The sequence below is a fragment of the Phyllopteryx taeniolatus genome, chromosome 1 (genome assembly GCF_024500385.1).
Source record: "Phyllopteryx taeniolatus isolate TA_2022b chromosome 1, UOR_Ptae_1.2, whole genome shotgun sequence".
In the NCBI taxonomy this organism is placed as follows: domain Eukaryota; kingdom Metazoa; phylum Chordata; class Actinopteri; order Syngnathiformes; family Syngnathidae; genus Phyllopteryx; species Phyllopteryx taeniolatus.
The window spans coordinates 18,817,028-18,830,509 of NC_084502.1; the positions used below are offsets into that span (position 1 = coordinate 18,817,028).

Consider the following 13,482-nt stretch of genomic DNA (forward strand, 5'->3'; position numbering starts at 1 on the left):
AACCGTGCTCCGCCGAGGCCGATTGAAAAAATGAGTGGGACGATGCAGAAGAAATGATGGAGGCAGGGAAAATGAGGCAAAGAGGGTGAGGTCACTAAGAGTTTGCTTTCATTTTTTTAGTGTTGGGGAACAGCCTGAGACTGATGCTCATTTTAGGAAATTGTTGTCACTCTCCTCTTTGTACAGTCTTGAGACTCCCAAAGCTTCACTTTTTAAAGTTTCCTATAAAAGGTATAAATATGGCAAAAAGGTTGTTCCTTTTTTCTGCACTTAGAGTGTCTCTGCACAATCATTGTTTCATGTTTACCCTGACAGAGGAACTTTTTTTTTTTTTTTTTTTTTTTTGCATGCGCCTTTTTCAGAAATGGTTTTCCACAATATGGTCTTGCCCAGACTAAAGAATCTCTACTGGTGTTTGTTATGACAGACAATTTTTTTTCTTGATATATATGCCGATGGCAGACGAGCTGAGGGACGTGAAGGAGTGTTGAGCAGGTGTCCAGCTGGTTGGGTGCCACCTCCACAGAAGGAAGTGACAGTCACAGCAAGCACTCTGACTGTGATGTACCTTCCTGTCTGTCTCCAGACTGCAGACACATTGTACTTCTCAACTAATTCATCATGCTATCAAACTTAATGCCACACAGTCGGCTTTGGCGAGCATGATTTGCCTTCCCGCCAAGCAACCCCCACTATCATACATTGTGGCGTGACAGTTTCTTACTCTTTGTCATATTCCAGCTGTTTGATGGCATTTATTGTTTAATTGGGTTCACAAAGCACCCTTACTTTTTTATATCAGGCATCAGCTTGTAAATCTTGGCGGGCTACAAGTAGGGTTGGGCATCGGTTGAATTTGAGCAATTCCGGTACCAAACGATTCTCGATTCCGAGTCTTTTAGGGGGCTGGGTCAAAAAGGTTTGCATGGTTTAAATAACGGGTGTAAAAATTATAAACATCCAATTCTTAGTAGCCTGTAGCATAAACTAAAATGAACATTTCACTCAGGGTTCTTTATAACCAGTATCAATATCAAACCTATGAACTAAAAGGCAATATGTTTGGAACTAATCCAATTGACTAAAGTCATTAATTATTGTTTCAGCTAAAAGTTAAATATAGCATTGTTAAAATAGTTATTTGCGACTGTTTTATCATGTCAAAAAGTTTGTTTTTTACTTGAGTTCCTGTTTTAACCATGTAGCCTTTTATTTTGAAGGGTACGCACCGGAACTCTCATTTTGGCACGGAAAATAACTTCACACGACACCGCTAAAAACAAAAGTAAAATGAGAAGGCATGAAAAAGAGTAATGAATGGAACCAAATGCTCTGTAAAACGTTGATTCCTTTACCTACCCACCGATGGGACACAAGGTTAGTGTTTGTGATACTGTGAGACGTTTTTGTGAATTTGTGGTCTTCATTTTAGCTCAATGCTAATTTTGTAATTCGTCTGTTTCTACTTTCTTTCCAGTATAGTAAAGTAACTTATATTTTATTTTTGTCTGTCATCAGCTCTTACGTTGTTTTGAAGACTAAAATAAATGCTAAAAACCATCAGTGCAAGAGTGCAACCCACTGTTTAACTTGTTAGCTGCCTCAATGTTGGCATAGACGTATTTTATTGTTTCACTCACCAAATTGAGTTCACTGAAGTTCCACACGGTGTCGGCTGAGGCTTGGAGTGGGAGGGAGTGCATCAGACTTGTACACATCGTGAAAGCCTCCTTTGCACAATATTATCTTAATCCAAGTTCATGCACTGACGTGACTGGTCATTTATTTTAACATAGTTAAGACTCACTTTTGTTCTCTGCTGCTGTTGGGCACCAGCACGTCTTCCTATGCGTTTTTCTTCATTGGTTTTCACCACTTCTTCGTTGGTTTTCGCCACTTTCTTCTTTGGGGTCAGCGGACTACAGGCATCGAAACTGGGAACCGAAATTGTTTACTTTGCACGATTGTGGGAGAACCGCAATGTTAGTCCCGGCCTGTTCCAATCGGTTCTCGATTCTTGATGCCCAAATCTAGCTACACGGGATAAACGTAGAGACTTTAATTATGACATTCATTTTCCACGTGAAAACACATGTTGGAAGTGGTGAATATATTCTTCAGGGGGTGGGGGAAAACTCAACTCATTGTCCTTTCACACTCCTTAATGGCTGCAGTAAGAGCTGCCTTCAGGGAGCGCAGGTGTTGGCGCAGTTGTCACGATGGACGAATAAAGTGAGCGGGTTCGGTTTTGCCGGCCTAAACACATGTGGAAGGAGGTCATGAGGTTGAGGGGAGAAAGAAGGGGTAGTGGCTATCTGGAGGATTTATTGATGCAATAATGAAATCTCAGGGTCGGCGGCATGAATGCTGAGGCCTTTTCGCTCATCCTCATGCAATGAGATGGATGGAGCATGCCGTGTCTGTGAGAGAATGGTGTTTTGTTGTCCATACACATATAATAAATGTTTTCTCTGTCATTGAACCCATTGTACTCAGCTTGCGGGTTTGACTTCATAGTTTATTGCATGGACACATGACATTTATAGCCTGGTGCTTTATATTCATTTGTAAGTGTATTCATCAAGTGTGTGTGTGTGCGTGTGTGTGCGTGTGTAGGTATTCATGCGAGTGTTTGAAGCTACAAGAAACGTGTATAATACAAGACAATGAAATGCAAACCTTAACATAAATAGATAAAATGGGTAGCAAAAATGACACTGACAAACCACTGACAAGATGGTTTGGGTTATTTGACAGGGAAGCGGTGCCAAAGCAGGAATGTTTGTGTACATACACACACGCATACACACGTGTGTGTGTGTGTGTGTGTGTGTGTATATATATAGTTCAGCCTTTTATTTGAAGCGTAAGCACCGGTACTCAGCATTTTGGCAAGAAAAGTAACTTCACACGACATTAGTGAATTTTGACAACAAAAGTAATGGGACCAAACGCTATAAACCTCCCCACCGATGAGACACAAGGTTAGTGTTTGTGATACTGTGAGACAATGTTTTTGTGAATTTTGTCCCAATTCATTGTGATGTAAAGTTGCGAGTTTGACCTTTGGTGAAGTTTTAGCTCAATGTTCAGCTTGTAATGTGACTGTTTCAACTTTCATTCCAGTATGGTAGAGTAATTTATTTTATTTTTGTGTCTGTCAGCACCTCTTACGGTGGTTTGAAGACTAAAATAAATGCTAAAAACTATCAGTGCAAGAGTGCAACCCAGACTTTAACTTGTTAGCTACCTCACTGTTGGCATAGATGTACAGTATTTTATTGTTTCACCCACCCAATTGACTTGACTGAAGTTCCGCGCGGTCAAAGCTGAAGATCGGAATGGGAGGGATCGCGTCAGACTTCTACACATCGTGAAAGCCTCCTTTGCACAATATAATCTTAATCCAATTGTTGCACTGAGGTGACTGGTCATTTATTTTAACATAGTTAACGCTTTTGTTTGCCGCTGCCGGCTTCTTCGTTGTTTTTCGCCACTTCTTCGTTGGTTTTCACCACTTTCTTATTCAGGGTCGGCGGTCTGTAGGGATCGAAACTGGGAACCGATTTTTATTTTTTATTTTATTAGATTTTTTCAACGATCCCGGTTCTAATTGGTTCTCGATTTTCGATGCCCAACTCTATTAATCATGTGATAAGAAAGTTTAACTTCACTGATTGTGCATTTTACTGCTTCCCTCCTGGTCTCGTCGATAAAACGTTGCCAAGATTTAGATGTGTTCAGTTGTCTTTTGCATTCCTTGCCTACGTGGTGCTCACTCATCTTCTTCATTATAACACCTAAACCGCTCACAGAGATTTGGAAAAGACTGAGATGTTTTACTCGCTTAGCTAGCGCCAGTCCCCAGCTCTGGAAAAAACATGTTCATCATCAATTTCATGGCATTCGATGCATGCTCAATGACTTTATTAACGACTCGTTTTCCATTAAAATATTTGAAGAATTTTTCTCTGAACTAATTTTTGCAGCCCTGTTTAATACGTCTTACTAAGTGCCCACATCCCATTGTGTTGAAAGCAATTATCAGTTTTGCGTTGAAGTTGCCCAAGCATGTAATTATTTTCACTTCGAAGCCGTAATGACTGTGTCAAGGTGCATTTTGACCATGGCAATGTATGGTTTTGGAGAGTTTTATCTGAGTCAGGTGAATTAATGTTGACTTTACTGCGATGCCTCTGATCTGTCAAATTAGCAGGAATACAGTGTGAAAGCGGCTTTCATCAAAATCCACATCATGTCCCTCAAACCTCTTTTTTTGTCAGGCCGATTGGTTTTGATGCGTTTCCAAACAGGCACGTGTCTTGTAACAATTAAGGGAAACAATTTGGAAATTTACTTTTTATTGTTTGTATACAAATTGTCGTGTCTCGGGACTGCCTGCCCACCCATCAAGTGTGAAATTAAACAACCAAGTAAATCTTAATATATCTGCCTATTTTGAAAAATGTGTCTGTGGGTGGCCATTCTGCACTTTATTGACAAAATAACCATCCCTACACCACGTTTCTCTGCCCATGACATGATCAGCTAGGCTGGCTGAAGATCCATATCGTCGCAGTCTGGTGGAATCCTCGCATCTCCAAAATCAGTTGTGGGAGTTAAAAAACAAACAAAACTGCTAATTTCTTCAGTTAGTGTGATACCAATAAATTTCTTTCTTTTATTGGTATCACACTCCGTCGGTCACCAACATCAACACAAAACCTCCTCAAAATCATGTTCAATCACTCAATTAATGTGCAAAAAAATGTCCAATTCAATTACGCTGTCATTGATTGAATGGTACAAACACATAGTCGCCGCCAGCCGTGCCCATTAATGTCTGCTGCCATGCAAGACTTGTTGCCAGAGAAAAGGCTTTAAAGACACTGTTAAGTGAATTCAGAGATTTCTTTCTAAATACATTATACATGTTTAAAGATCCATCCATTTTCTACCGCTAATCCGAGGTCGGGTCGCGGGGGCAGTAGCTTTAGCAGGTACGGCAAGACTTCTCTCTCCCCAGCCACTTCATCCAGCTCTTCCGGGGGGATCCTGAGGCGTTCCCTGGCCAGCCGAAAGACGTAGTCTCTCCAGCGTGTCCTCGGTCATCCCCGGGGTCTCCTTCCGGTGGAATGTGCCCAGAACACCTCACCAGGGAGACGTCCGAGAGGCATCCGAATCAGATGCCCGATCCACCTCATCTGGCTCCTCTAAATGTGGAGGAGCAGCACCTCAACTCTTAGCTCCTCCCGGATGACCAAGCTTTTCACCCTATCTCTAAGGGACACCCTGCGGAGGAAACTCATTTCGGCCGCTTGTATCGGGATCTTGTTCTTTTGGTCACGACCCACAGTCGGAACTTCTCGACCTCACACACCAGCTCTGACTCCTTCCCTGCCAGAGAGGTGACATTCCACGTCCCTAGAGCCAGCTTCTGTAACCGGAGATCAGATCGCCAAGGTCCCTCCCTTCGGCCACGGCCCAGCTCACACTGCACCTGACCCCTATGGCCACTCCCACAGGTGGTGAGCCCATGGGAAGGGGGACCCACATTACCGTTTCGAGCTGTGCCCGGCCGGGCCCTATGGGTGCAGGCCCGGCCACCAGGTGCTTGCCTTCGAACCCCACCTCCAGACTTGGCTCCAGAGGGGGCGCCCCGGTGACCCGCGTCCGGGCAAGGGAAACCTCAATCCATTAACATCTTTCATCATAGGGGTCCTTTTGCCGTGCTTTGTCTGGTCCCTCACCTAGGACCATGGGTGACCCTATCAGGTGCGTGAAGCCCCAGACAACTTAGCTCCCAGGATCATTGGGACACACAAACCCCTCCACCACGATAAGGTGACGGCTTCCAGGAGGGGTTTGAAGATAATTTCTAAAAATGTGCAACGAAAGAGAACGAAGTGGTACTTAATTGTGCAGCTACAGTGAACTTAAACAATTTTTCACTTTTTTTTGGGGGGGGGGGGGGGGGGCGTGGCTAAAACAGGGCCCAGTGATCCACTTGGGCCCTGGCGTGAGTCGCCTCTTCCCCACTATATAAGAACTTGAGCGCCTCCGTTTGCATCAGTGGTTATCTGGCGCAAATGTGATATGCAATTAGCTAGCTAGCTGTGCCTATACTATAGTCCGCTCGTGTGGATGCCTTAGAGCGCTTTGTTGTGGGCAGTGGGTGCACACATTTCACACATAGAAATGCAGAAGAGCAAGTTTGGTGGGGGGGTCCAATGTCTGACTTGACAGCCAGTGAGTAGATGTGGGCTTCGGGCTGGCATGGCGGCATTAGAGCACCTTATCGTTGGCAGTGAGGTGCATGCACGTCATGGAGAGAAGGCAGAATAGCAAGGTAAGAAACATTTAAAAGTTTGGCGTGACAGCCATCGTGGTGACATGGGCTTTTGCGTTGCTCTGGCCGCTTTAGAGCGTCACAGCATCGAAAAGCCCTGCGATGACCCAGTGGGATATATTGCAGCCACCGGAGACTTTAAATGGATATATTTTCTTAAACATGTAGTTATATGTAGGCAGAGAGAGATGTTTGATGAAGCAGCATCCATTTTCCGGGTCTGATTGGCAGTTGACAGTTGTTGAGGTGGGGTTAGCGCATTCAGTGGACTCGCCCACAGCATTTGAGAGGCGAGAACAGGTTGATGTTTCATGATTTTAAAGCTTCATTTATATATACTCTGGGATTTTTTTTTTAATCATTCAAATGTGGTTCTGTTGTTAACAACACTTCTGTTTCCGGCGTCAAATTTAGAAGACATTTTCACTTTACCGGGACTTTTATAGTTAAGCTAATCACTGTGGTTACGTCATCTTCACAAACTTCATTTCAACGGTTCTAAGAGCCTTGAGAGATGCAATGTGAAAACCGATAAACTGACTAGCCTCTCTAACAGGCAGAAATTAATCTGCATGCAAAGTTACCTTTCTGGCTGATGGATGTCCTTCTGCACCAAGGAATTTCTGCTGTCAACAAAACAGGCCTACTTAAACACATCTAACCTAACAATCATCCATCCATCCATTTTCTGAGCCGCTTCTCCTTACTAGGGTCGCGGGTGTGCTGGAGCCTATCCCAGCTATCATCGGGCAGGAGGCGGGGTAAACCCTGAACTGGTTGCCAGCCAATCGCAGGGCACATATAAACAAACAACCATTCACACTCACATTCACACCTACGGGCAATTTCCCACATTAATGTGTATGGAGCATTTCTGGGCATGGTGGCCGACTGGTTAGAGCGTCAGCCTTACAGTTCTGAGGACCCGGGTTCAAGCCCCGACTTAAGCGAGACGGATTTGTGATCTTTTGCAGAACAAAATAGCGTGACACGGTGGGCGACTGATTAGCATGTCTGCCTCACAGTTCTGAGGATCCGAGTTCAAATACGGCCTCACCTGTGTGGAGTTTGCATGTTCTCCCCGTGCCTGCGTGGGTTTTCTCCGGGCACTCCGGTTTCCTCCCACATCCCAAAAACATGCATAAATTGGAGACTCTAAATTGCCCGTAGGTGTGACTGTGAGTGCGAATGGTTGTCTGTTTGTATGTGCCCTACGATTGGCTGGCAACCAGTTCAGGGTGTACCCCACCTCCTGCCCGATGACAGCTGGGATAGGCTCCAGCATGCCCGCAACCCTAGTGAGGAGAAGCGGCTCAGAAAATGGATGGATGGATGGAGCGTTTCTGACTCGTTGCCACTTTCAAGTACTTTGATGTACTGCAGTGAGGGTCCCGTAGGTGAGAAAGAGATGGAGTTACGGTACTTCTAAGACAGCTGAAGAGATACCGGTAATAATAATAATAAATGAATAATCATTTGAAAAAATAAAATAATAATAGTATCACTTTTGAAAAAAGATTTAATTGCCCGAACTTGGACATATAGTACCAGCGGTGATTTCCACTTTCTAGCGTCTTAAACACGATCACACATAGGCATTACCATGCTGAAACACCCACATACAGTACAGGTGAAGTTCATGTCTAAGCTAAAAGCTAAGCAGAGCTGCATTGAGTTTTCAAATTAGTATTAGCTAACAATATCAGTTTCTGATAAGCAGTACTCACGTGATTGCTCGGGGATGTCGACACAGTGGCTCCCTCAAAATTGACTGAATTCAGCAAGACAAGAAATGTTGGGGTATTTTGCTGAAAGCATGTAACTGACATGTAATAAAGGCACCTAGAAACTGTTCACTAAATTGTGAGAGGGGAAAAAAAAGCACAATACTCCTTTAACACTAGCATGATGACAGACTTCTACAGTACCTTTTGTTGGCATGGACTGCTTTACGAAATGGCTGAGCAAAGTTTTTACCAACAAAAGAGCATTCTCAGCACTAGTCACAGGGCCATCCTGTCCAAACCTCATTTGCATAATGAGGAGTGGACTGATGTGTGCAGAGATATTAAAGGTCAGAACCTTGTTGTTGCAAAATATCAGCAGACACTTTAGGACTAAAACTAACACTACAGCAATGCAATGCAAATTGCTGACATTCTGTCAAGCCATAGAACAGATGGAGCTGGTTGGGAGATTTGCCCCAGTATTTGAGCGAAGAGGTACAGATTCAAAGGTTTCTGTTTTTTTATTATGGTCCTTGAAAAGTGAGAAGTTGCCCTCGTGTTCAACCACCATTAGGTCCCAGGCAAGGAACTGAAACATATGCTAATCCTCAGCAAAGCATGTATCTCCAAAGCGATTCTTTTTTTTTGCGGGGGATTAAGGGGTCAGGAGGTTGGATTCCCTGACAGTAGGTGTGGCAGGGATTGTGTTTGACCGGGAAAGATGTGCTGTCAGTAATTCAGAAAACAGCAGGAATCCAGATGAGACGCCAATTACCCGCAGAAACAGCCTGAGCGAGGGAGAGCTAGAGAGTGAGATTGGCTCTGTGAACATCTTACAGCTCCTTTTGTCACTGCGATACGTTTGAATCAGCGGCCCTGATTGTTATTAATCTGTTTCTATAATTTACTTAGTTTTTCGACATAAACAAGCAGATTGTATCCAAATGCCATTGCCATGACAATAATCAGTGGGCAGCATTGGTGGGTCAAGAACCAAGCAGCTCATCTTTTGTAGCTCTAAGAGACGGAGGTCAATGTGACATGTCAATGAAGCGAAAGGGTTTAAATGCCTGTTGGCAAGAGGAATTGAGACAAATGAAGATATCTTGTAATTCCATGCCTCACTGACCGCACATTTTAGGATTGATTATTTTAATAAAATTGACAGCATCTTTCATTTGAATAAAAAAAAAATTGTATTGTCTGTTTGGCAAGGTTTATAACTAAAGGATTGATGTATTGCAATAGCATGCTGCTGGAACTGATATCTTGTGTGCCTTAAGTAAACTTCCTCCTACTGCCTCCTACCTGCCGTCAACCTGAATTATGTTATTCTGCTTGGACTCACCGGGGTCAACGTGTGCTCACTTGCCTCTTTCAAAACCTTTGCAGGCAGGTCAAACTCACAGTGGGAGCTCTTTTTGTCCAAACCACTATTCCTGTGTCTTCATTCCATACATTGATCGCTAACTGACCTTTCACCCTCCGTGTGAGTAATAGAATTACCTGTCATGGACACGGGCCCTGGCCAAGGGTCTGATGTGCAACGTGTGTTTGCACAAACCTGTCGATCGATGCCTGTCATGCTCCCATGTCATGGAGAATACAAACTTCTGTCTATTAGTTCTACTGTCGCCTTATCTTGATTTTGTAAAAGTCCTTGAAGTAAGAGGGAGTGGAGAACAGAGCTATCATACTCAATAGTGACATGCTGCTTTTATTTGATGTGCTGCCAGAAGAGCTTCAGTGCTGCCTGAAGATTTTACATGCCTGCAGAAATCTCTGTAGAACATTGGTTATTTCCCTATATGAGGTAGGCTATAGGCGAGGGTTTGGGGGGAGAGCCTCAAAACCTCCCATAAACATCAGTTGGGGTGAAATGTTTTCAAGACAAAATATTTTCACACGCATATACACAAACGCACACTTTTAAAAAGGTCTTATGAGCTCTCATAGGGAAATTAAATTTACACTCTGCTGTATGTTTTAGTCTTAACTGGTTCGTTGCCTTGCTCAAAGGCAGGTCAACAGTAGTCAGGAAGCAGATGAGCATCTCTCTAACAACGAGTTGATATTTTTATTTTTTGTTTTATTTGTCCACATCCAGACTTGAACCGTGACCCTCTGGTCCCTTACGGGGTCTAGTGGACCCAAACCTGTGTATGTGTTGGATGGCTGTGCAGTATTCAGTCATAGAAAGTGTGTTGTTCAATATGTTGTTCTCAGAAAATTAGCCCAGACATGAGAGTGAATTTGATGAAGATAATCGCATCATTTGTCTTTTAGTAAACACTTAAACTGGTTCCCATAGGTTCGTATCAAAGGTTAAACCATTGTGTTGTGAGGTTCAATGTGCTCTGGTGGCCTTCACACTTCAGCCAACACACATGGAAAACATCTACGCACAGTCATGCCAATGCCAGGAATCAGGACTCCCTTTTTTAAATAGTTGAAACCCTCCTCCTGCTGCCCTTAACCCCTCCTGCTATGTTGATACCACAAAGACACCATGAATAGAATCACCGCGTTCCACTGGCCAGCTGACACATCGTTGTCATCTTACACCCGGTTACAACACTTCAGTTGTCAGCGACCAGACGTTCACCAACAGAAAACTCTCCTACACACATCAAGCCTTTATGCTTATTAGTCTGATTTAATGCTTGTTTTAGTTAATACGCCGACATTCACATTAGTGACAAACCTGCAGCTAATTCCTCATCTGTTTTTCGGAGGGCTGTTTACTGTAGTCATACCTTTGCCAGTTATGATGCGGATCAGAAATAATACAATCTTTCCACAATAGTTGGTGAGACGGTCCAGAGGTTGCACCCAGATGTGGGCCAGCCTAGACCACAACCATCTGTAGAAGGGAAGTAAGATTGCATTGTACTCCTGTTTGGTTTAGTTAGTTTGTTCTTATTAAGGGTATTTGAGCCACGGGTGCAGTTCTGCTCAGGTTAACAGCTTTAATACAGAATTCTTGACTGTTATTGGTCTTGTTAGTTCAAGTTTTCATGCTGCTTTGTACTCACAACAATAATTTTGTATTCACATTTTGCCTGTTTAGCTTCTACAAAATCAGATAATTATGACGATAACATTTGTTCCATTGTAACCCTGCCTTCCAGGGAAATGTCAACTTTTTTGGGACTTTATTGAGAACTCCTTTCTCACTCGTACTGCACATAGCTGAATTAAAATCTATTATAGAATGTGACAGGACCATTAACAAGATGAATGGGTTGGGCTTTCTTTGGGCTTGGCTCGCTCTTTGTCCACCCTGGGGCTCTGTTTCTTGACAAAAGCTTGCCCCCTGGCAGCCCTCCTGCTGGGCTTTGACCCTGGGGGCAATTTTTATGGCGAGCATATTTGTACATAAAAAAACAGTAATTTGTGCTTGCGCTATGTGGTGAGTAAACGCATGCATGTGTACTGTTCAAGTCCTCTAGGGTCTGCTGTGGAGGTCAAGAGGTGAGGGACAAAGTAGTGTGGAGACAAGATGGATGGCATGCAAGAAAGAAGCTGTTCCCAAAGCTCAGAAATAAAAAATAAAAAAATTGACCAGAACACTCAGCACCTGTCAGCGTGTTTGCGCCTACTCCTGTTCATACGTTTATCTCCCTACTATCTCGGGAGACGTCTGGTCGCCATGGATATGTTTGGTCTACACGCACTCATTATTCAGCTGAGAGCCTGCTTTTGTCTCTGCTTCAGCTTATGAAATGTGACTCCCTCCCACCTTCGTTCATTCTGTTTGCAGCCACTTGTTATTCATCATTGGTTCAGGTGTATCCGCGGGAAACATTCCAAGGTTTTGCCATCAATTCCTGTTCCAGCAGTCTTATTATTTTGTACAATATCATTGATGTTTGAATGATACAAAGGAAGTCCTTCTTGAATCTGACACTCCACTGAGACTTCCAGCTGGCCGTTGTAACTCTTGTACATTATATCCATTCTCAGCTATGCCGCACCTGTAGGAAATTGTGTCGAGACACATCTTGCACACGTAACACAGGGAGTTGGGGTGACAGAGGGAGCTGTTGCACTTCAGCAACTCATGCATGGCGGTCATCTAACACCCCCATTGACCAATTGCCGTGCTAGGCTGCGCTGGCCGGCTGGCTTCTGTGCACGGTGCAGAAATAACACAACAGAATCGATTAATATCTGGCAAATGAATTATTAAAAGTTTGTATGAGATTTCTATTTGCCCACCTGCAACTTGGTGCGATTTGAAGGTTCTAGAAAGTGAGTGAGGATGATGTACCCCTATTATCTGACCCTGAACTTGTTGTTTTCACACATGGACATGACTTAAAATATTCAATCAATGAGAAGTGACACCAGCTCCCACTGAATCTTAATTTGTTGTTGTTTCATCTTATTAACACATTTATCTATTTATTTTTATTTATTTTTACAAATATACGCTTACATTATGTGAAAGGCCCCTTTGCAGTTCAAACCTTCTCTCGATTTTGTGGATGTATGCAAGTTATTTTTAATCTGCAACTTTTTTTAACTGCAAATTTATTTTGTGACATACAATAAAAATTAAATATGGTCCTCTGCTCTATACACTCTATACACAAGTTGAAATTGGGTGCCCCAAACATTGCCCAAAATTGTAATTCATGCGTGAAAATATTACAGTATTATTTAGTTTGACATATTTTTACAGTGTAAAGTGTACAGTTTGTGATTACAACAAGGATGTTTTCAGTGTATTATTGGCCTCCACAGAGGATCTTACTGCTTTAAATTCTATATTAGCTTCCATTTTCTTTCCTTGTGTCCACTTACTTTTGTCCATATAGTTTATCCTAGAGGAGGCTCCTGTCCGCTTGTCTTTGGCCACACTTTTAGCAAGTGAGCTTCACGTCACTAATCAGCTAGAATCTGCAGACAGCACGGATGAAAATAACTTTCAGGTTTTACCTCCATGTAAGGTGGTTTAGTTCCAAACTAGTGGCTATGGTGCGGGAGGGGAGGAGGCGGGGAATTTTGGGCCTATTTGGCAGCGGTACAATCAGCCAAAGTAACGTGACCTGCTGGCTGGCCCCTCTCGCTATCTAACTGCCTTTAACTTTATTTGGCTGCTTACTTTGAAAGTGTCTTGCTGTGCTGACACACATACACATAAACATGCATGCACACACACACACACACCGATTACACACATTTTGGAGCATGCACATTTACCCGCCCATATGGCATCATTTAATGTTCCTTGCAACGTTTGTGTTTATTAGGACAACAAAGCTTGCTTCTGGCCCACAATGAGGGATGACAAATCCCGTTTGAGTTAGTGGTCATGCTAACAATTAACTCCATGGCTATTGTTGCAGGCATAGCGGGTCACTGGAGGTCACCATTGGACTGGGCACTCTCTTATATTTA

The 13,482-nt window shown here is 43.2% G+C and overlaps 1 protein-coding gene across 8 annotated transcripts in view; it reads left to right on the forward strand.

The window, feature by feature from the left end:
- The window catches only part of LOC133480110 (receptor tyrosine-protein kinase erbB-4-like), a 235,517-nt gene that overhangs the window by 16,864 nt on the left and 205,171 nt on the right, over positions 1-13,482 (forward strand). The window contains exon 1 of one of the 8 annotated variants that reach the window (XM_061777816.1): positions 1,237-1,377. The exons of the other annotated variants lie outside the window; for them this stretch is intronic. The gene's annotated coding sequence lies outside the window, so the exon portion shown is untranslated. Of the gene's footprint in view, positions 1-1,236; positions 1,378-13,482 lie in introns of those variants that run through there. 8 annotated transcript variants of the gene reach the window in all.